Source organism: Mustela nivalis (assembly GCF_964662115.1).
Source record: "Mustela nivalis genome assembly, chromosome: 2".
Classification (NCBI taxonomy): Eukaryota; Metazoa; Chordata; class Mammalia; order Carnivora; family Mustelidae; genus Mustela; species Mustela nivalis.
Genome location: NC_139021.1, coordinates 107,921,461 through 107,942,733, shown reverse-complemented (window position 1 = coordinate 107,942,733; position 21,273 = coordinate 107,921,461). Strand labels below are relative to the sequence as shown.

The window sequence follows — 21,273 nt, the reverse complement described above, 5'->3', positions numbered from 1 at the left end:
TGAGATCACAGCCTAGGTTTTCAAAATCGCATGTGTTTGTAAAGCTTCGGGTGGGTCGCCTTTCTGAAGGGCTTGGTCTGGCCACAGTTGGATGTCAGTTGGAAATGCCACCGAGACCCCCAGGGCACGGCTGTAATTGTTTCCCTTGTAGGCGGGACAGCCACCAGACAGAGAGGCTTCCTGGGGTGCATTCGGTCACTGCGGTTGAACGGGCTGGCCCTGGACCTGGAAGAAAGGGCCACGATGACGCCAGGAGTGGACCCAGGCTGCCTGGGACACTGCAGCAGCTATGGACACCTGTGTCGCAATGGAGGGAGATGTAGGGAGAGACCCAGGGGCATTGCCTGTGAACTGTGCCTTCTCTGCGTATGACGGGCCATTCTGCGAGAGCGGTGAGTGTGCCCTGGGCAGGATGGGGAGAGGGAGGCACCTTATGTGGGTCTTTGCCTCCTGTTTCTGGCATTTGACCCTTTCTCTACAAAAGGATAAGGCGGATCTCTCTGATTGGGTAAAGGAGAGTTGTTTCTCTCCCAAATTTGTCCATTTATGATTCTGTTCTTGAGAAGCTCGTGATGACTTCTGTTGGATTCTGCATCATTCATGTGACACTGAGATGGACAATAACTCTAAGTATATGTTCACACTTGGCGTTTAATGCTGTGTAACTCTGAGATGAAGCATTTTGTGGGCCATAATAAAATATTGTTACTCAGTTCAACATCATGCGAATATACACGGGGATAAGTTATCTTTTTATCCATACTTGATTACCTTTTTAATCAGAAATATTTCTAAATTAAAAAAAAAAAACAGCAAAGTGTGACATTCTTGTTTTCTGTCTTGAGAGACTAAGGGTTAGAGATAGTGTGTAAATACACATAGAGAAGAGCCTTGCCTTGACTTCGTGCTAACATAACAAAAATGAGTATCATTCCAGAGATTTCTGCGTATTTTGGAATTGGCTCGTTTGTTATCTACGACTTTCAGGAACATTCTAACTACACCACCAGCAAGAATTCGAGCTCCTTTGCAACTTTACTTCATGAGGGCTTGATGCTGGCTGGAGAAATGGCCACACTGAGCTTCCGGACCAGAGGGACACCCAGCTTACTCCTCTATGTGAGCTCCTTCTACGAGGAGTACCTGTCCGTGATCCTCACCCCCAATGGTGAGTGTCGAGAATGAGGAGGCTGAATTAGAAAATAAGGACCACAATGAGGGGGACCCTTTAGGTGTTTAACTACAAAAAGGAAACACAATTGCATGGCTTGCCATGCTTGTAACACTAGTTCATGATAACCCTCAAGTGTTTATTACTAAAGTTCACATATCCATGATTATATTTAAGATACATTCCCTCCATGGAAGTTTGATCATTTTAGGTATTTGATGTGCTGCTAGGCTTCTTGCTATTCTGGGAAGTCTTTCCATCTGTATGTGAATAAATTAGTTCTGCAATTCACTCTGAAACAAGATAGCTCACTTTGTACATGGAAAATATTTCCTCCTCCTTCTTAGCAAAGTAAAGAAGTATATTAAGCTATCTAAAACCCACGATTCCTATGCATCACATGAATAGCATTGTTCTTTACTCTTCAGTGGCCGAGAAGCCATTCATGGCAATATCTACATACGAAGAAAAGTGGGATGAGAGGTACCCAACTCATGGCCACAAGTCTTTCCAAGATGTTGCATATGAAGCATTAGCTCAAGCTGTAACCTTGCTTCACAGGGCGGAAGGGCAGGGACCTACTTTCTGGAAGATCTTCTCCAGGCAGTACAGGGCTATGGGGCAGTGGGCATCTCTGTGAAGGACATCAGGAGATTTAGATGTTGTAGCAAATCACTGGTCTTTCTTCTGTTTCTTGATTATGGCAGAAACATAAGGGAAAAAATTCTAGTTGTGCAAAAAGATTCTTTATGCAAATGTCAGCAATACATTAAAATGCATTAAAATAAGTCATATTAAAAGAAGTGATGCTTATAGAAACTGAAAATGCAATATTGCTTGAGGTTTTGCCATTTAATACTATGAATACCACATGAATAATTAACTTCAAGCCTAGCTCCGAGTTCTCATATGCCTAACTTAGAATTTTTTCCTTTTGTTAAGGAAAATGGAAGAACTTGGGGAAAGACCATTTGGTCTTGACTTTTAAAATAGTGTAATCAGATTCTGAATTCAGCCCTGGAATAGCACATAAACGATCACTCTTCCAGGAATAGAGACCCTCAGTGTCCTTAAGCAAATGCTCAATAAATTCAAATTATAGGAAATAAATAAAAATAAAATGTGCTTTAGAACCTGCATTGATGGTTTTTATAAAATTCCACTTTAGTTAAAAATGTCATTTTTTGGTCTTGTTTAGGAAGTTTGCAGATCAGGTATAAGCTGGACAGGCACCAAGAACCTGATGTTTTTAACTTTGGTTTTAAAAACTTTGCTGATGGGCAGCTTCACCAGGTGACGATTCACAGAGAAGCAGCGGTGGTCTCTGTAGAGGTAAGAGATAGATTCACAGCAGCCACAGTAACCAAACCTGTGGCATTCAGTGTATGACCTCCAGCAAGGCTTTGAGAATAAATCCTAGTAACAGAGATACATGTTCATCAGTCTTCCCAGAAAGTCTTGGGGACAGAAAATGTAGTCAAAGTGTTTTCTTTAGCAGTGTCATTTGTTTGTTTAGCAAGAGGCTGACAGGGTTTTTGTTAATATCTGACCACTGAAAATGCCAAGCTGTCCTCGAAGGTCGGGGAATATTGCCAGTTTCTCCCAGCAATTACTGGAGATGTTCCAACAAGAATGAAAGCCTATTTCCATCTTAGTACAAAAGAGCAAAGATGGCAGAAATGTAAACACAAGGGGAAAAGCAAGATTTTGCTGAAAGTGGGAATACATTTTTTAAAAGCCTCCATGTTTCAATTATTCATTGTCACTGGGTTTTGAAGAATTACCTTTATATATTGAATCTGTGCCAGTAATACTTTTTGTGGCTTGTGTTACTAATTTCTGTTTGAAATAAGTAAAAGCTTTAAGGTTTGAAATAGCTTATTGCATTTCTTTGTGAAAATCGTACCAATTACGGATCCCTAAACCATGAAGACAAATAAAGGGGAAAGAATAGGCAATGGGGTGGTGTAAAATCTGAGGTATTAAAACAATTGCTATGAAACCATTTCACCTTTGTAACAGCACGAATGTATGGCTTGTTTTTACCATTTTCCTTGGTCTCCCTCAGACTCCCATTCTCCTATCCACCAAAATTACTTGCCATTTTGATGTTTGCTTCTCGTGGAATATTTAATAGGTTAACCAGAATGCAAGGAGACAAGTTGTCCTGTCGTCAGGGACAGAATTCAATGCTGTCAAACCCCTTATGTTGGGGACAATTTTAGGTAAGTGTCAGAAAGAACATCGGACTCCCATACCCAACCCCCTGACATGGATCAGAAGTGTCAGGTTGCAAACAGGGGAAGGGTTCATAAGGCTGAAAGAAGCTCCTTGTCGTATTCATGGTTTCCCAGCAAGTGACAATCAAGGTAGAAGCAGCCCTTTTGTCCAAGTGTGCCTGTAATCACCAGGGAGGGCTGTCTGCTAGGTGAGCCACAGTGACCCCTGAGAAGTGTCTCCACATGTGCCCTCTCACTTGGTAATCAAGCAGAATGAAACTTGGTATTTTTCTAACAATTGAGGAAAGGCAAAATCAAAACAGCTGTCACGTTTACAATTGTATATTAATCAGGGGTCAAATGCAGAAATCACCCAACAGTAAATATGGATTTATATTAAGAAGAAAGGACTTACATTTTCTTTGGGCAAGTGAGTATGTGTTGGTGGTAGGCTGGGCTCTGCTCTGAGATGTGTTCAGTGCTCCCAGCTACACCTGGAAGGTCAGGATCTGAAGATCCTCCACACCCGCTTTAGGGCTGGTAAAAGAATACCGACTACTTAAGCATCAAATTATTTATGCCTTTGTTTTCCCCCTTGTCACCAAGAATTAGATTGAAATAAAAATTTGAAAGGTATTTTTTTCCTTTTAATTGTTTATATTGTAAACTGTACGTGCTATCAATATCTAAAGTTATTTGGGAGAAATCCTCTTGTAGTCTTGGGTCGAATTTCTGCTCTGGTACATGACACTCATCTGGCTGTGTTGGTCCGAGATAATTCATGGACTTTTTACTACCTTTTCAGCCATTTGTACCTTGATTCTTTGATCATTTCTTCCATCCCTGGCACGTAAAACATCCTACATATGGTGGAATCTACAGACAGCCCATGAGCCCATGTTCAAAATAGGGTGAGAAGCACAGTAACTGTTAAAATGGTGACATTTTTCTAAAAGACGATGAGCAATAAAATTATAAGTTCTTATTTTTCAGAGGAAATGGGGCAGATCGCAGTGTGTCTTTGTAAATGGTAAATGCAGATGCACATCATTTAGATGGTAGAGGGGATGGGAAGCTCTGTGTTGGTCCTGGGAGTTACAGTTGCAGGTTAAGCCAGTGAAGCAGGGTCCCGGGGTTCTTTGCTGTGAAAACAGTCTTGGCATCATGTAATGGATACCAACTTTGGGCCAAAGTGGTGCTCCTGCTTTCTAACTGTGCCTTAGTGTGGATAAAGAGTCAGGCCCCATGATGTGTTGGCAGAAAGGCTTTGCTGTGGCTTGCCGTTCCTGCCCCCTCTGCACGTGCAGAGTGGGCCTCCAGCAGCTGGCACAGAAATGCAGATGAGCACAGTTGTTCCCCTCAAGTGCTGGGAGAAGTCTGTAGCTCAAACAGCCCATGGGAAAGAGAGGGGAATAGCTTAGTCTCTAATGCATGAATTCAGGTGTGTTTTCTAGGTGTTTCTGGACATCCATGTTTTGTGATATTAGTAGATTTTTTATTCTATTTTTTAAAGTTTTTATTTAAATTTTAGATGGCTGACATACAGTGTAATATTAATTTCAGGTGTAGAATTTAGAGATTCATCATCTAGATACAACACCCAGTAAGGTTTTCTTTTTTTCATTCTATTTAGAACAGTGGCATTAAAAAGGGGGGAGGGAGGGTGTTTGCCTGAGTGGCTCAGTCATTAAGCATCTGCCTTTCGGCTCAGGTCATGATCCCAGGGTCCTGGGTCGAGCCCCATATCAGGCTCCCTGCTCAGTGGGAAGCCTGTTTCTCCTTCTCCTACTCCTCCTGCTTTTGTTCTGTCTCCCACTATCTCTCTCTCTGTCAAATAAATTTAAAAACCAAAACCAAACAAAACAAAACAAAAACAGTGACATAGTATAGAAAAACCACAAGAACTGGGAAAACAATAGAAAGAGATAAGGTTCTCCTCTGGCTTTGACCCATGAGAATAACAGTATACAATTAGCAGGAAGAGGTTATGAAGTTCCTAAAAAGTCAGAGCTTAGTTGAGTTTCACAGAACAGTGGGATGGAACCCCAGCTTCAGCTGTCAGCTGAATAGTATAATTTTTTATACAATCCAAGTGGAAAGGAATTTTTAATATCCAAGTGGAAAAGAATTTGCTCACTTTTTACGTGCTACTGAGCTCCACTCTCTGGCCTGACAGTTACCATTCATGGCTTGAACAGAGTGAGGAGTAGATCATCTTAGGGGTGTGCAAGCCTCAGAGCTCAGCTTACTTACGTGCAGGTGAGGTCTGTGAGTGCAGGGATGGCCCCATCTGCCCCCAGTAGAGTCATCCCTCCTTTGTTGCTAGAGCAGGTTTCTGTGGGCACTCTTCCCAGCCAGGAGGACAGATAGGGTCAAGGAACAAAAGGAACATAACACACACAACTAACTGCCTGCCCTCAGTGACTCTGGCTCTGAGAGGAGAGATGAGGCAGTTTCAGAAGTGACTGTGGCATAAGGTAGGAAGTTGCCAGCAGGAAGTGTGAAATTGACAAACATTTTAAAGACAATTTAGCTTTGAATGTATTAACTGTAAAAAGATATATCATGGGTTATGGAAACTGATTTAATAACTAAACTACCTTATATAAAGGGAGTCATTTAATAAAAAAGGAGAATAATACATTTTATCATATACATTTTTATTTTCCTGCAAGTTCATCTGTAGAGAGCAGTAGCATGGAATCAAAGATGTTAATGTTTCTATTCAAGAATGGTCTAGTCAAAAAGCTGTAGAAATTGAAGTTGAAATTCATCAATGAAGTTTATTGTCTGAAGCAACTGAGTCTAATAAAATTATAAATATTCATTTCATCTGTACCTAGAGGTACACATCTTGATCAAAGGCTAATAACACTTATCGTGTTTTGGGTAACTTTATTTAGGATAGCTTCTCCTTAGCAGTAACTACGAGAAGATGACTATTTCATGTTCAGATTTGGGAAATAGAAGCTGAGCTTCTTTTCATAAAGTTGCATAAAATAGACCAAGAGACTGGCTAATGAAGAGCTATTCATTTTCCAAAGACAGTGAAAGACCCGCGGATCCCCTTACCCAAGAATCCAACACTGCCACAGGATGCAATCAGCAAGAGGTTCTTTATTGTTACGCAGGCGCCTGCGGGTGGTCAGCGCACGCCTGCGGGTGGTCAGCAGCTCCTGCTAGCTGAGCACACCCGGCTAGGGTGGTGCCGGGTTTTTATGGACAGGTACAAACAAGTTTTGGGTGGGGCGCAACTGATTGGTGGACAGTTTGAACTTTTGAAAAAGGCATACTTGGTGTTAGTGGATTGGCCCTGGAAGACCCCCCTCGCGTGAAGAGAAAGGCGGGAAGGGGAAACAAAGAGGGGAAGTTTGACCTTATTACTCAGCAGAAAGACATCCTATCTATGTGACCATGCAGCCCCCTTGCCTACGAGACCATGCCCTGGCTATTAGGAGAGGGTATCTTGTTCAAACAGGAGTCAAGTGTCATGCCCTAAAAGCCAAGCGAGTTACAGAAAGGCAAAAGAGCAGTTACATTGAATTCAACCCTGGGGGAAGGGTCTTTTCATTGCAAGGGGAGGAGGGGTACTTTTACACAACAAAAGAGCAGTTAATTACTTAACGACGAGGGGGGGTCTTTCAACAGTTGTCCCAAGCTATGGCAAGCTGTCCTCCACTTATTTTGATGAGCTCCCATTCTTCAGTGGTCTTATTAACAATGACACTCAGGTCAAGTGCTCCAGGTTACTATAAAAGATTTTCAGTAAAATCCGAGTTTAAGTGCAGATCATTAGGTTTCTAATTTTCTGTCCAGTCTTGACTTGGATGGGACCTGTAACCCTGAAGTATGAGAGCTTTAAAATACAACAACCCAGTAAGATGTCCTGGCATTTTCATTAGGTTTTATCTCTCTAAAGGCTTTTGTGTAAATGGTATTCTGTGGATTTTGTCTTTTGTGCATTAAAGAACAACAATAGCAAATATCCCCAAAATACCAAAACAAAAATCTGTTTTTGAAGGGTGCAGAGTAAAGATGTGCCTTTCTCTTCCCTCCTGGGAAAGAGTGCAATACGTTGAATGTAGTTCAAGTCAGTACAGTCATGCAGTTAAACCTTAGTGGGGAAAAGAAACCCACTGAAGGATCTTGTGTTGAAATGGAACTCCATATATTAGAATTGGGTTATAAATAATATGTGGGGGTTACTGATGCCCTCATGGACAGACTACAGTTCAGATACTAAAAGCTCCATTGACTTCTGTGATGTATGTTTTGTCTTTGCTGTGCTCTGCCTAAGAATTTATCTCATTTGGGAGGAAAGTCATAGGGTGGAAGACACAAAAGTTTATATAATTTCAGAATATGAATACAAATGAAAAGTTCCTCAACAAAATATTAGCAAATCTAATCCAGTAAAATCTAATCCAGTAACACAAACAAATTGTCATATGCGACCAGATAAGATTTATCCTAGGAATTTAAGGTTGGGTCAGCAGATAAAAACAATCAATGTAATACAGCATATTAATAGAATAAAGGACAAAAACCACATGGTTGTCTGAATAGGCACATAAAAAGCATTTGAAAAAAATCCACTGTGCTTTCATTAAAAAAAAATAAAATAAAACAAACAAACAAAAAAAAAACAAAGTAGGAATAGAAAGAAACCTCCTCGCATGTAAAAAGACAGCTAAAAAAACCCCATGCCTGGCATCACACTTAATGGAAAATAATGGAAATCTTTCCCTAAGATCAGGAATAAGATAAGGATGTCTACTCTCACCACCTTCCTTCAGGATTGTAGTAAAGGTTTGAGTGAGGGCTACAAGGCAAGAAACAAAGAGTAAAAAGTATCCAGAATGAAAAGGAAGAAGTAAAACTATGTCTATTTGTACAGAACGGGATCTTATAAGGAATCCATGAAAAAAGCTAATAGAGATAGTTCACAGTAGGAGCAAGGATATAAGATCAACATACAGAAATTTATTGTATTTTTATACTAGCAATGAATAATACAAAAACAAAATGAAGACCAAAATGTAAATTCCACTTAAAGTAGCATCAGATAGAATAAAATACCTTGGAATAACTTGAACAGAAGAGGTGTGAGACACATACCCTGGAAACTATGAAGAACTGCTGGAAAGAATTAAGGAAGATTCACACAAATGGAAAGACATCCATGTCCGTAGACTGGAAGTGTTAACATTGCTAAGGTGGTGGTGCTCTCCAAATTGATCTACAGGTTCAATACAATTCCGATCCAAGTCCAAGTGACAAGTCGATCCTAAATGCATATGGAAATGCAAGGCACTCCAATTAACTAAAACCATCTTGAAAAGAAGAGTGAAGCTGGAGTTTTTGCCCTGGATTCTTTTTTAATTTATTTTTTATTTTCAGCATAAAATAAAATTTTATGTATTTTATAAATAAATACTGAAAATAAAATTTTCAGTATTCATTACTTTTGCACCACACCTAGTGCTCCATGCAATCCATGCCCTCTATAATACCCACCACCTGGTAGCCTGACCTCCCAACCCCCGCCCCTTCAAATCCCTCAGATTGTTTTTCAGAGTCCATAGTCTCTCATGGTTCACCTCCCCTTCCAATTTCCCCCAACTCCCTTCTTCTCTCTAACTCCCCATGTCCTCCATGCTATTTGTTATGCTCCACAAATAAGTGAAACCGTATGATAATTGACTCTCTCTGCTTGACTAATTTCACTCAACATAATCTCTTCCAGTCCCATCCATGTTGCTCAAAAGTTGGGTATTCATCCTTTCTGATGGAAGCATAATACTCCACAGTATATATGGACCACATCCTCCTTATCCATTTGTCCATTGAAGTGCATCTTGGTTTTTTCCACAGTTTGGCAACCTTGGTCATTATTGCTATGAACATTGGGGCACCGATGACCCTTCTTTTTACTATGTCTGTATCTTTGGGGTAAATACCCAGTAGTGCAATTGCAGGGTCATAGGGTAGCTCTATTTTTAATTTCTTAAGGAATCCCCAGACTGTTTTCCAAAGTGGCTGCACCAACTTGCATTCCCACCAACAGTGTAAGAAGGTTCTCCTTTCTCCACATCCTCTCCAACACACATTATTTATGGTTTTGTTAATTTGGGCCATTCTAACTGGTGTAAGGTGGTATCTCAATGTTGTTTTGATTTTGATCTCCCTGATGGCTAGTGATAATGAACATTATTTCATGTGTCTGTTAGCCATTTGTATGTCTTCATTGGAGAAGTGTCTGTTCATGTCTTCTGCCCATTTTTTGGCATGAATATCTGTTTTGTGTGTGTTGAGTTTGTGGAGTTCTTTATAGATCTTGGATATCAGCCTTTTGTCTGTACTGTCATTTATGAATATCTTCTCCCATTCCATGGGTTGTCTCTTTGTTTTTTTGATGGTTTCCTTTGCTGTGCAGAAGCTTTTGATCTTGATAAGTCCCAAAAGTTCATTTTCACTTCTGTTTCCTTTGCCTTTGGAGACATATCTTAAAAGAAGTTGCTGTGGCTGATATCGAAGAGGTTACTGCTGATCTCTTCTAGGACTTTGATAGATTCCTGCCTCATGTTGAGGTCTTTTATCCATTTAGAGTTTGTATTTGCATATGACATAAGAGAATGGTTGAGTTTCATTCTTCCACACATAGCTGTCCAATTTTCCCAGCACCATCTATTGAAGAGACTGTCTTTTTTCCATTGTATATTTTTTCCTGCTTTGTCAAAAACTATTTGACCATAGAGTTGAGGGTCCATATCTGGGCTCTCTCCTCTGTTCCACTGGTCTATGTGTCTGTTTTTGTGCCAGTACCATGCTGACCTGGGGATCACAGCTTTGTAGAACAGCTTGAAATCAGGCAACATGATGCCCCCAGTTGTTTTTCTTTTTCACCATTTCCTTAGCAATTCAGAGTCTCTTCTGATTCCATACAAATTTTAGGATTGTTTGCTCCAACTTTATAAGAAATTTTTTACAGAGTATATACAGAGCTCTCACAACCAAACAAAATGACAAATGACCCAATTTAAAAATGGTCAAAAGATCTGGTCAAAGGCTGAAATCAAAGACATTTCTTTGAAGATTTACCAAAAACTGATATGAAATGATGCTCAAGATCATTAGCCAGCAAAGGAATGAAAATCTAAACCACAAGGTATCACTAAAAAACCATAACAAGTGGAGGAGGTGGAGAAATTTGAGTGTTTGTGCATTGGTGATGGGAATGTAAAATGTGTAGCCACTGTGGAAAAACAGTTTGGCAGTTTATCTGGGAGTTAAACACAGAGTTACCATATGACCTCTCCTAGGTATATACCCAAGAGAATTGAAAACATATGTCCAGACACAAAAGGTGTGCGTAAATCCCTGTAGCTGTGTTCTCCACTAATAACCCAGCATGGGAATAGCCCCAGCCACTGACCACTAAGTGATACAGTGTTATGTTTCATGCCAGTGTTTCACTGTGTGCCACAAACAAAAGTGAAATGTTGGCCATAAAATGTAATGAAGTAGCAACACAGGCTACAAATGGGTGAAAACATGATGTTAAATAAATGAGGAGAAATACCAAAAGTGACTTACTGTGTGATTTATTTTGGATGAAATGTCCAGAATAGGTAAATTATAGAAACAGGAAGTTTATGTTTTCCCAGGGCTGGAGAAGGGTAGGAATGGGATGTGGAGTCTAATGTGCACTAGTTTTCTTTAGGAGAGATAGAAAGATTCTGCGAGTGAATACTGGTAATGGTTTTACAACTGTGTAAATATACAAAATCCCCTTGAATTGTATACTTTAAAAAGATCAGTCTTATAGTATGTGAATTGTATCTCAATATAAAAAAAAAAGTATTACAGATTCATTTCTTTTGCCAATGCCTCTTCTGCACACACAGCTGGGAGAAGTGATGGTGAGTGATGGTGAGTGATGAGTTGTAACCGGGTGTCTATTCTGAAGTGTGAATGAGTGTGTTCCAGGACAGGGTGTGATGGGAGGTGGGGGGAGAGAAGTGGAAGGGCTCAGGGTTCAGGACTGCTGAAACAGGCAGAGACACATCGGGTGGGGCTGCACAACTGTGAAGACGACTAAGGAACTAAGAGCAGCGATTGTGTGGAGTTCTGATGTAATCATCTTGTTGGGTGAAAGAGTGGTGGGGATTGCCTACTTGTCATTACACAAAGAGTCTGTATTATATACTAAGGACTAGTGCTCCAGGAAGTGCCTACTAGCATTGCTCACTCTGAGCACATAGGGCACCAGATTACCCCCTGATTTTTTCTCTGGTATTAGCTGCAAGCACTGGGAGAGCCTGGTGCTCCGTGGGCCTGTGTTTCAGGGAGGAAGGAATAATTCACTCACTTCTTTCTCACTCTGAAAATCAGGGCCTCCTATCTCTGAATTGTTGGAAAGATGGACTGGAAAAGTCTGTCTTCTACTCGTTTTCTAATTATGTCATTTATCTTGAATTAAAAAACAAAACAAAAAAAAAACGGTTTGACTTCCAGAGGGAAGGTCAGCATTGCTTAGCATGGTTATACCTATCCTCAGTGCTCCTCGTGGAGCAGGAGATGGGCTGAATGGTTGGGCCATATTCCTTCTGCCATGGTAAGAGAGAGAGAGACTTCTTCCTACATTCTGTTTGGGGCCAGATCATGAACCTGCAGGTACGCTGCCGGGTATGGGACAGAAAAGATGCAGCCTCTAGCTTGCCAGGACCCCCATACCGTCTAAGATCCTCATCCACGGAGTTCTCATTAGCAGAACAATAAATCAATAGCTAAAAAGATGATGTTGCCCCTAAGAAGACAGGGAGGAGGACTGAAGACAACAACTACAATTCCCACATCAAAATAGAGCCATTAAAGAAGACAGAACAGGGCGCCTGGGTGGCTCAGTGGGTTAAGCCGCTGCCTTTGGCTCAGGTCATAATCTCAGGGTCCTGGGATCGAGTCCCACATTGGGCTCTCTGCTCAGCGGGGAGCCTGCTTCCATCTCTCTATCTCTCTCTCTGCCTGTCTCTCTGCCTACTTGTGGTCTCTGTCTGTCAAATAAACAAATAAAATCTTAAAAAAAAAAAAAGAAGAAGAACACAACTGCGATGAGACTTGGCACTCAAAGACACTTGAAAAACTCACACACCAACTCTGGGGGTTAAAGTAAATACGGGTTTTCACAATTTCACAGGGTTATCTGAAGGAGAGAATCATCACTGGTTATCATTAGACAGTGGTCTGGAATATTACAAACTGCAAAGAAAAAAAGATTAAGAGAGAGAAATTAGAAGGGAAATAAGAGAAAACCTAATGGGGATAATTAGAGATCCAGAAACAGAACTGGAAGCAAAGACAGTAATTATGCATGAAAAAAATTCTCTGAGCTAAAGGAAAACTTGAGTTGCAGATTGAAAGTACGCATCAATTCTGACGAGAAAAGGCATACAATTGGGAAAATTTCCAAATTGCAAAACCCACAGAGAAAAGTCCTCCAAACTTTCCGGGCAGAAGTTACTACAATGAAAACATAATGATTGTGGCATCAGCATCTAACTTCTCATTTGTTACAGCGGGATAAAAAAATGATGTGGATCATTGTTAGTATGGCTGAGGAATGAGCCACAATGCAAGCATCTAATATATAATGTATTTGACAAGGTTAAAAAAAGATATTTTGAATAACAAGGAAGGATGGAGATTAAATATGAACCGTGCCTCCCATCTAAGGAAAATACTAGAGAATTATTCCAGTCAAAAAACGAATCACAAGCATGACTTTAGGATGGAAAATACGAAGGCAGCAGTGAGCAGTAAACTTGCATGCATCTTGGTACCCCATCCGCATACAAAGTCATGGCTACAGCTATGGGGTTAATAACAGGATATGGGCGCACATGAGCCCACCCACACATGCCCATACCCACAATCCACAAGTATGTATAAATGTCAAGTACAAGTTCTTGTACTGGCACTCCTTTCTTGAATAATAGCACTGCCTATAGACATTTTTAAATTTACCTTTAAAATGAATTTCACAAAGTTAGTCCAATTAGTTAGTAAGATACATGTCTGCCCAGGATTCTGTGACCCTAGCCTGGTAGCGCTCGTGTCAGACTTTGACCAGGAAAGCGAGTGTTGTCCCGTTCCTCTTTTGGCTCAGTGGCTGGGACTTTTAATTGGCCTGTGGTGTTCTGTTTTTGTTTTTAGTATTTTAGCATTGTGGTAGTCCTATGTTACTATCATAGCATTTTCCTATTTTAGTTCTTCTTGATATTCTTTTAAGTATATTCAAGCAAGGATGCCTTTCTTTATGGAATGAATATATATTGTCTGAATGCAAAAAAAAAAAAAAAAAAGTGACCTGTAAAGAACTCTATTTTTTATTTATTTTTATTTATTTTTTATTTGAGGGAGAGAGTGTGTGCATAAGGGCTAGAGGTGGCCGTAGGTCAGTTGGAGAGGGAAGGGCAGACTCCCCGCAGAGCAGGGAGCATGAAGGGGCTCAATCCCAGGACCCCTAGGTCATGACCTGAGCCAAAGGCCAACCCTTAACCAGTAGAGCCACCCGGGTGCCCCAGAAGAGCTCTTTAACCTAAAATAATCCTTCAACTGAGTTGTCTCCAGCTCGCTTACTTCACTGTAAGAATCTACCTGGAATTCATCATACATAAGCCTCCTTGATGCCTCATATAATCAGACTGGCCAAGAAAGCTGTGTGTTTCAGAGAGTTGTTTATTAGGATTGTAACAATGTAAACATGCCCCTCATTTTAGTTGCTTTTAGAGGTCTTTTACATAGCACTTAGAGCACCCTTCAAAAACTCAAAGGAAGTAAACATTACCCCCTAAGAGTTTATCCACAACATCAAGAGGGAGGGATCACAGCTGAGATTCTCAGGGTGAACTTAAAGACCTGCTATCACGCTAACCAAAAAGACTTGTAGAGTCACGCATCTATTCTATGGAAGGTATAGCATTCATTCTAAAAATAGTGTAACGATCCCCATTTACCCCTCCCTTTATGCCAGCAATTACGAACATGTCCAAAAGCTACTGGCAGGATAGAGAGAGAATATCCTGTTGAAAAGGGGGCTCCTGTGACCAGCCTGGATCCAGGCCGCCCCACGCGAGAGACATTCAGATATTTCTGAAATCTAATGTGAACTGGCTTCCAGCAGGAATAAATACACTGGTGGTATTACATTGCGAGCATTAAATTCTCAGTTCTGCAAATGAACCCACACGGTGGCCGGCCTGTGGAAGGCACCGGGTGAATTCTTGGTTGCTGTGTATGGTTGGTTGGAGAAGATGGACACACTGGTGGACTAGTGGACACATTGAAGAAGGGAGGGAATCAATGCAGATGCCGCGGGTCCCCACACTGAGGCGGCTTCCCTGCGCATCCATGAAACGTCCGAAGCCTGCACGTAACTGCGCCGGGTCATATTTGGGGCTCACTGAGCAAGTGCAGTGTAGGGGCTAATCGTCCTCGAGGTGAAGGGATTGGTGCTCTGCTTTCATGGGTGCGTCGCGGCCCTTCTCCCGCTAACTAACCTCGGTCAGATCTGAGCCAGGTCAGGGACTAGGACAGGGAGCCAGCCCAGACTTGGGGGAAGGGGGCAGAGCCCACCGCTGTGACTGGGGAAAGGCAGCTGGGGTGGGGACTCTGTGGGACTGAGAACAGGGGCCAGAGTCAAGTGTAAATGGGGAGGTTAGAGCCGCCCTAGGGATTATTCCCAGAGCACTGTTGTCCCCACGCGGGTGACATTTCACTGCGACCGCCTGGATAACCGGCCACAGATTGTTACAAAATACTGTCGTGATCTTTGAAACGGGCAACAGCAGAGGGTGGAATCCTTTGTTGGGCGGGACTGCACCCGGGGTCGCTACGGCCTGCCCGCGGGCAGAGCTGGCACCTGCCGGTCACTAACAGGGGCCGCAGGGACGGCCCTGCCTGTCATGCCCTACGGGAGGAAGGGCAGAGGATTGGAGGGCGGGTCGGTTGGTGGCGGCCCTGCAGACGCGGGCCAGGCCTGCGCCCCCCGCACCCTAAGGCGTGCCCCGCTTGTCTGCCCGCAGAGCCCCCCGGCGCGGACCCGGACATGCTGCGGGCCGGCGCGCGCGGCTTCACTGGCTGCCTGTCTGCCCTGCGCTTCGGCCCCGCCACTCCGCTCAAGGCTGTGCTGCGCCCCGGCGGCCCCGTCGCGGTCACCCTGCGCGGACACGTGGCCGCTGCCTCCCAGTGCGCAGAGTCCAAGGGGACCAGAGCCCCAGCGCGGGAGGCCAAACGCCCAATCGCAAGTGGCACAGGTGCGTGCCCCTCCGCCCGCAGTGGCGCTTGCTGCCCACGGTCTTCCACCCCGTCTGCGTCCCGGGGCTGCCCAGGCCCTCGGTGGGGTCGCGCGGCCCTGCTCTGGTCTGGGTTTCTTGCTCCTTCCCGCCCGCGCAGCGCGCTCTGCTCTCCTGTCAGATGTTTGCGAATGTCACCAAAGTCCTCTTCCCTCTGCCTCTGTCATTCTCCCTTTCTCTGCTGTAGGTGGCTCTGGACCGACAGACGGGGTGAGCCCTTAGCGCTGACAGAAGTGACCCTGCTGTCATTGGAGGTAACAGGGCTGTGAACGACCTGGTCTTTGGCATTACTGTCACCGCGGGCATAAACCCGTGTCCAGGAGTCCGAGCTGAGGGGCGAGGTCAATGGCGGGACACCCCTTTGCAGGCATTCTTCACGGGCTTGCCCCGATGTCAGCCTCTGCCCGGGCTCAGGGGTGCTGAGTGGAGAGAACCCATGGTAGGACCGAGACACTCTTTAAAGGATAGTTGCCGAACTACAGAGTAATAAGGTTTTTCATTTGAAAATACCCATTCATATCACTCAGGAGATCATGTACATATATGACATATTCACCTTTACTTCTTTGATCCAAAATAGCCAAGACCTCTCAGTCCATTCGCCCAAAACTTTTAAAAATAATATTAAAAGTAAAGCATTAGGTGAGTTTAGAACCACCTAAACTGTGCAAGTTGTCATTTTCATAAACATAAAGATAGAACAACCTAAAGATTTTTCTAAACATAAATATGCAGAACTGTTTTCTGGTGTCAATCTTATCTTAGATTTACATATATTTATTTGTATTTGTAAAGTAACTATTCCATCTTAAATATCTCCCTCTGTATTCTCTGAAACAGAATTTATTTAGGCCTGCTTTAAAAAATGAATATTCAAGTCTCCTCCTTATGATTCAGAGAATGCTTATATTAGACTACAGGAATGTGTCATTTGTAAACTCTATGGGCTGAGAGGGAGTGAGCTGCTCTCCATTTCATGGCTATTCCAGATAAGGGAGGTCAGCCCCAAGCTGGCGGATGCAGGTGGGTGTCCACTTTTCAGGCAGACCAGACTGCATCTGCCCCTTGGTTTCTGTTCATCAAGATGTCAGTTTTCTCCAGACTATTAGGAAGGTACTCAGATATTTTTACGCGCTGACCAAATCTGTGTAAGAATGTGAACTTGCCCATTCCTATCGTAATCGCTTCTGTTTTTCTAATGAATGAGGTATATGATCTCCTGATTTCACAACTCCAGGAACAAAGAAACATATATGTTATTCATAATGTATACCTAAAAGGATTACTTTTGTGTTAAAATATAAATCAAGTCTTAATCCTGTTCTCATTTATTTTGAGTGAGAAGACTTCAGTATAAAGCAAAAAGCCGATTTAAAATAAATCAACTTAAATGTGATTCATGTTTTCGAAATAGGAATCAAAGTCTAAACATGCAAAATGTCATGGTTGGTGCCATGTTTAGAGAGAGCACCGATGATAGGTTGGTGCTAGAATAGAAGGCGTGGTCTCTGGAGCTGTATTGCCTTTGGTTAAATATCATTGGCAAGTTGTACAAAGTAAGTAAGTTGCACCAATATTTTTCCCCTTGAAAAATCCTGCTTGGCTCCTTGCCACTTCCAGTCCATGAACGGGAGGAGAATGAGGCACAAACAAGTCAGCTGCAAGAGAAAGGGAGCAGGGGACAACAGTAGAAAAGACTGTTGTCCCCAACAACTCCTCGATCCCGCTTTCATTAGATAGAAACAGTAACCAACAGAAGAGCCAAAGAAGGCCAAACATTAGTCATAGCCCTGTAGATAACAAAGAAGGAAGGCAAAATATGTCTGGACAAGCAGTATATAGTTGAACAAGCACATTCAGAGGACTTATCTAAGTAGCCACAGGTGCTTTCTGGGGGAAAGGGGAGATAACGGAAAAATGAAGCAGGTGGCGTTCCACCCTGAGCGGGCCGGGCATTCCCAGCTGCTCAGCTTCAATGCCGTATATCGTCCTCTACCCTACAGCCTGTTACCAGTATGTGTTTTTCTTAAGGCTATGTCTAAATGTGCTTGGTAACTAGTAAAATTTCCCATGGGTTATATTTTAAGTAATACATTGTTCTAAGGTTCAGCTGAAGCTCCTGACAGACGGGAGGGAGAATCAGAGCACATGGGGTGTTAGGGAGGTAACTCACGTAGCTCTGCCTTTGATCTGTGTGGTGGCTGTGTGCCGCGTGGTTTGTCCACTGCCAAGTATACTGAGCTGCAGTGTAGAATCCTGGGTGGAATCCTCAGCCCTGTGTCCAAATGACCCCAGACCGCACCACATGTAAAGTACTTAGTCCGGTTAAAGAACCACCCCAGCAGGTGGATTTCTTCACGTGCTGTGCTCCATCACCTCTCCTCTTGCAAACAAAGGGAACAATATAGGAAGGGGAAGTAACCTAAATCATGTTCACACCTGGAACACCGGAGATCATGGAGTTTTTCTTGCCATGAGATCCATCATGTCAATGAACAGGCAGAGAAGGACACAGATGTGTAGATGGATGGAGAGACAGACAGACCTAAGTGATTGTCACAAACGCATTCACAGTTGGATTGCTGAAAGGAGGGTTATAGAAGGCATCAGATGCATTAGTCACATCATCCCCGACTCTTCAGAGAGCAAATGAAGACAGAGGTTGCTCTAGAACCCTACCAAGTCTCAGAGAATGAGCAAGCTAGTACTCAGTTACATACACAATAACATCCTGGGTATTTGAGGATAACAGTGACAGTGATTGGATAACCAAGTGGCCTGGTCACTGTTATTGAGTTCCTGTCCCTGACACTAAAATTGGATACAATGTAGCTCTTCAAAGAGAAGTCCTGTAACAAAATTTAAGAGTAATTAAAGTGACAACTCTTTGTTCTCAGGTGAGGTACAAGGTGTAGTGAACATGTTGACTGTTGTACTTGTTAGTATTTAAGAACCTTTCCAGAGGCTCTGAGCATCTGATCAGGAATCCCTGTGACCAGAGGCACCCACTGAGCTGCGAGTCTGTTGGGCTCCATTATGCTCTTTATCTCTGTCCCAGAGCATAGTGAAGAATCTTCATTTAACAACACGAATTTGGATTCAGTTAACTAAAAAGGAATGCATTTTCTAACATTTGCTAACTGCAATATCAATGCCTGTGTCAGCCATCTTAAAAGTGTTTGACTGATGGATGCTGTTTTGGTACCTCCCTGCTTCGGTATGGATTAACATTCATTCTTTAATGAATATGGCAGCTTGAGCAAACCCCTCTAGGCCTCATCTGACCATCCCAACCCTGACAGCCCTTGAAAAAAATCAGAGGAAATTTTAAAACAATACTTGGTGCTCAAGCCTCCCACTGAAGATTCTGAGCTATCATCTGCTGTGCAGCCAAAGTTGAGATGCACTGACACAGCTAACACTTCAGTACTTAAAGCATTACCAGCAAAAGATGCCAAATAATCTACTTTCCCTGTTGCTGAACATTGTCTCTCTTTCTACAAATTTTTAATATAGTGGTATATCGGTTATCTACTGCTGCCTGACAGATCACCACCCACTTAGAGCTTAACCCAACTCCTTTTTAGTATGTCCCAGTTTCTGTGGGTCAGGAGTCTGGGTGTTGATGGCATCCAGAGTCTTGTAGCTGTAGGACCGAGAGCGTCTCGATTTTCACTGGCTGCCCTTAGCACCTAGAGTTTACCTGTAGTTCCGTGCCATGTAGGGATTCCCATATGGACTCCCACCATGACTGCCTGCCCCCTTACCACCAGCAGGAAGAGGGATGGTTCCATAAGACAGGTGCTACCATCTCACATACCATAATCACATAACCTAGGTACAGCGCATCACCTCTGTTGTTGTTTTTTTTTTTTAAATTTTTTATTTTTTATAAACATATATTTTTATCCCCAGGTGTACAGGTCTGTGAATCACCAGGTTTACACACTTCACAGCACTCACCAAAGTACATACTCTCCCCAATGTCCATAATCCCACTCCCTTCTCCCAAACCCCCTCCCCCCAGCAACCCTCAGTTTGTTTTGTGAGATTAAGAGTCACTTATGGTTTGTCTCCCTCCCAATTCCTGTGGCTTGTTTTTAACCAATGAAAACAACAGAGGTTGTCGCAAATATACTATGCCATTTGCGACAACCTCTGTTGTTTTCATTGGTTAAAAACAAGCCACAGGCCCTACACACAGCAAAAGAAGGGGATCATGCTCAAGGCATGGCCCCCAGCAGCAGAGATCACGAAACATTTTTAGCCTCATAGAAGGAACTGGTGTACTCACCACAGAACTGTAAATCAGCAGAATATCAGCAGCAGATCTTTTAAATGTACTTGTACATAAGTACTTAATTACTGTATGACAAGTCTATACACTCCATCCTTTTAAAATAATGAAAACGTGCCCGCTTGTTAGCATGAAGTGAGGGCATGACCTAGAGGCCATGCTGTGGTTCTGAATTTTAACAGGTAGACACCAAGTGAAAGCTAGGCCAATAGATCTTTAACCTAAAGGCAAAGAACTGCTGTATCCAAAGGACGTGTGGACTTAGAATTCAGTGTTCCAGTAGGCCAGTGCCCACTTTCCTGATGATGCACGTGTGATGTACGTGAGCTTGCTATCAGCTATGTGAGTTCTGCACGTTACAAGTCTGTGTTCTGACTGTGCCTCCCCCTTCTCTCACCAGGTGTGATAGCGGTGGTGGTATTTGTCTTGCTCTGTCTCACCGCCATGGCCACACGCATTTATCAGCAGAGATGGTTGTACCAAAAAAATGAGTCAACTGTTCCCCCGGCTGGAGACAGCACTGAGACAGCTCTGAAGAGTGAGGTCAATGTGAAAAGCTCAGTCAGTGAGAGCCAGAGAGAGTACTTCTGAAGGGCAGCTGCACCTCACTTCAGGCTCTGGTGATGGGACTTTCTCGCTAAGCAAGGGGACTCCCAGAAGATGAAGCCCCCCACGTCCCCATCCCCCGGACAGGTGGCCATCCTGCAGCACTGTCAGCTTGCTCAAATGCAGTCCTGGGAGACTCTGCTCTGTGATGCTTCATGACCTGTGTATGTAGAAGGACTCAGCAGTGCCCATTAACCCCTGTGCGGTGGTGTCTGACTCTCTGGCCCGATTGTTGAAAATTCACACATGGTTTGCATAATGACTTTGCATTTGAAGTGAGAACAAGGATGTGAGCTGTGGTCCTACTCTCTTAAAAATGAGACCTGGAGGGGCGCCTGTGTGGCTCAGGGGGTTAAACCTCTGCCTTTGGCTCAGGTCATGATCTCAGGATCCTGGGATCGAGCCCCACATTGGGCTCTCTGCTCAGGGAGCCTGCTTCCCTCCCTCTCTGCCTGCCTCTCTGCCTACTTGTGATCTGTCTGTCAAATAAATAAATAAAATCTTTAAAAAAAAAATGAGACCTGGAAGTTTATAAAAGTCAAAGTTGGACCCTAGTGTTGTGTGTTGCATGCAAATCTGTATTTTGCCTCCTCTATCAATCACCTGCAGATGCTTCTAAAGTCGGGA

At 43.0% G+C, this 21,273-nt stretch overlaps 1 pseudogene across 1 annotated transcript in view; it reads left to right on the top strand.

The window, feature by feature from the left end:
- LOC309859334 (contactin-associated protein-like 3B) overlaps positions 1-20,631 on the top strand; it is a 35,750-nt pseudogene extending 15,119 nt beyond the window's left edge. Inside the window, exons 5-11 of the transcript in view lie at positions 152-392; positions 938-1,168; positions 2,370-2,503; positions 3,309-3,396; positions 15,474-15,704; positions 15,931-16,084; positions 20,441-20,631. The product of the transcript in view is annotated as a contactin-associated protein-like 3B (transcript). The remainder of the gene's footprint in view (positions 1-151; positions 393-937; positions 1,169-2,369; positions 2,504-3,308; positions 3,397-15,473; positions 15,705-15,930; positions 16,085-20,440) is intronic.
- The last annotated feature ends 642 nt before the right edge of the window (positions 20,632-21,273 follow it).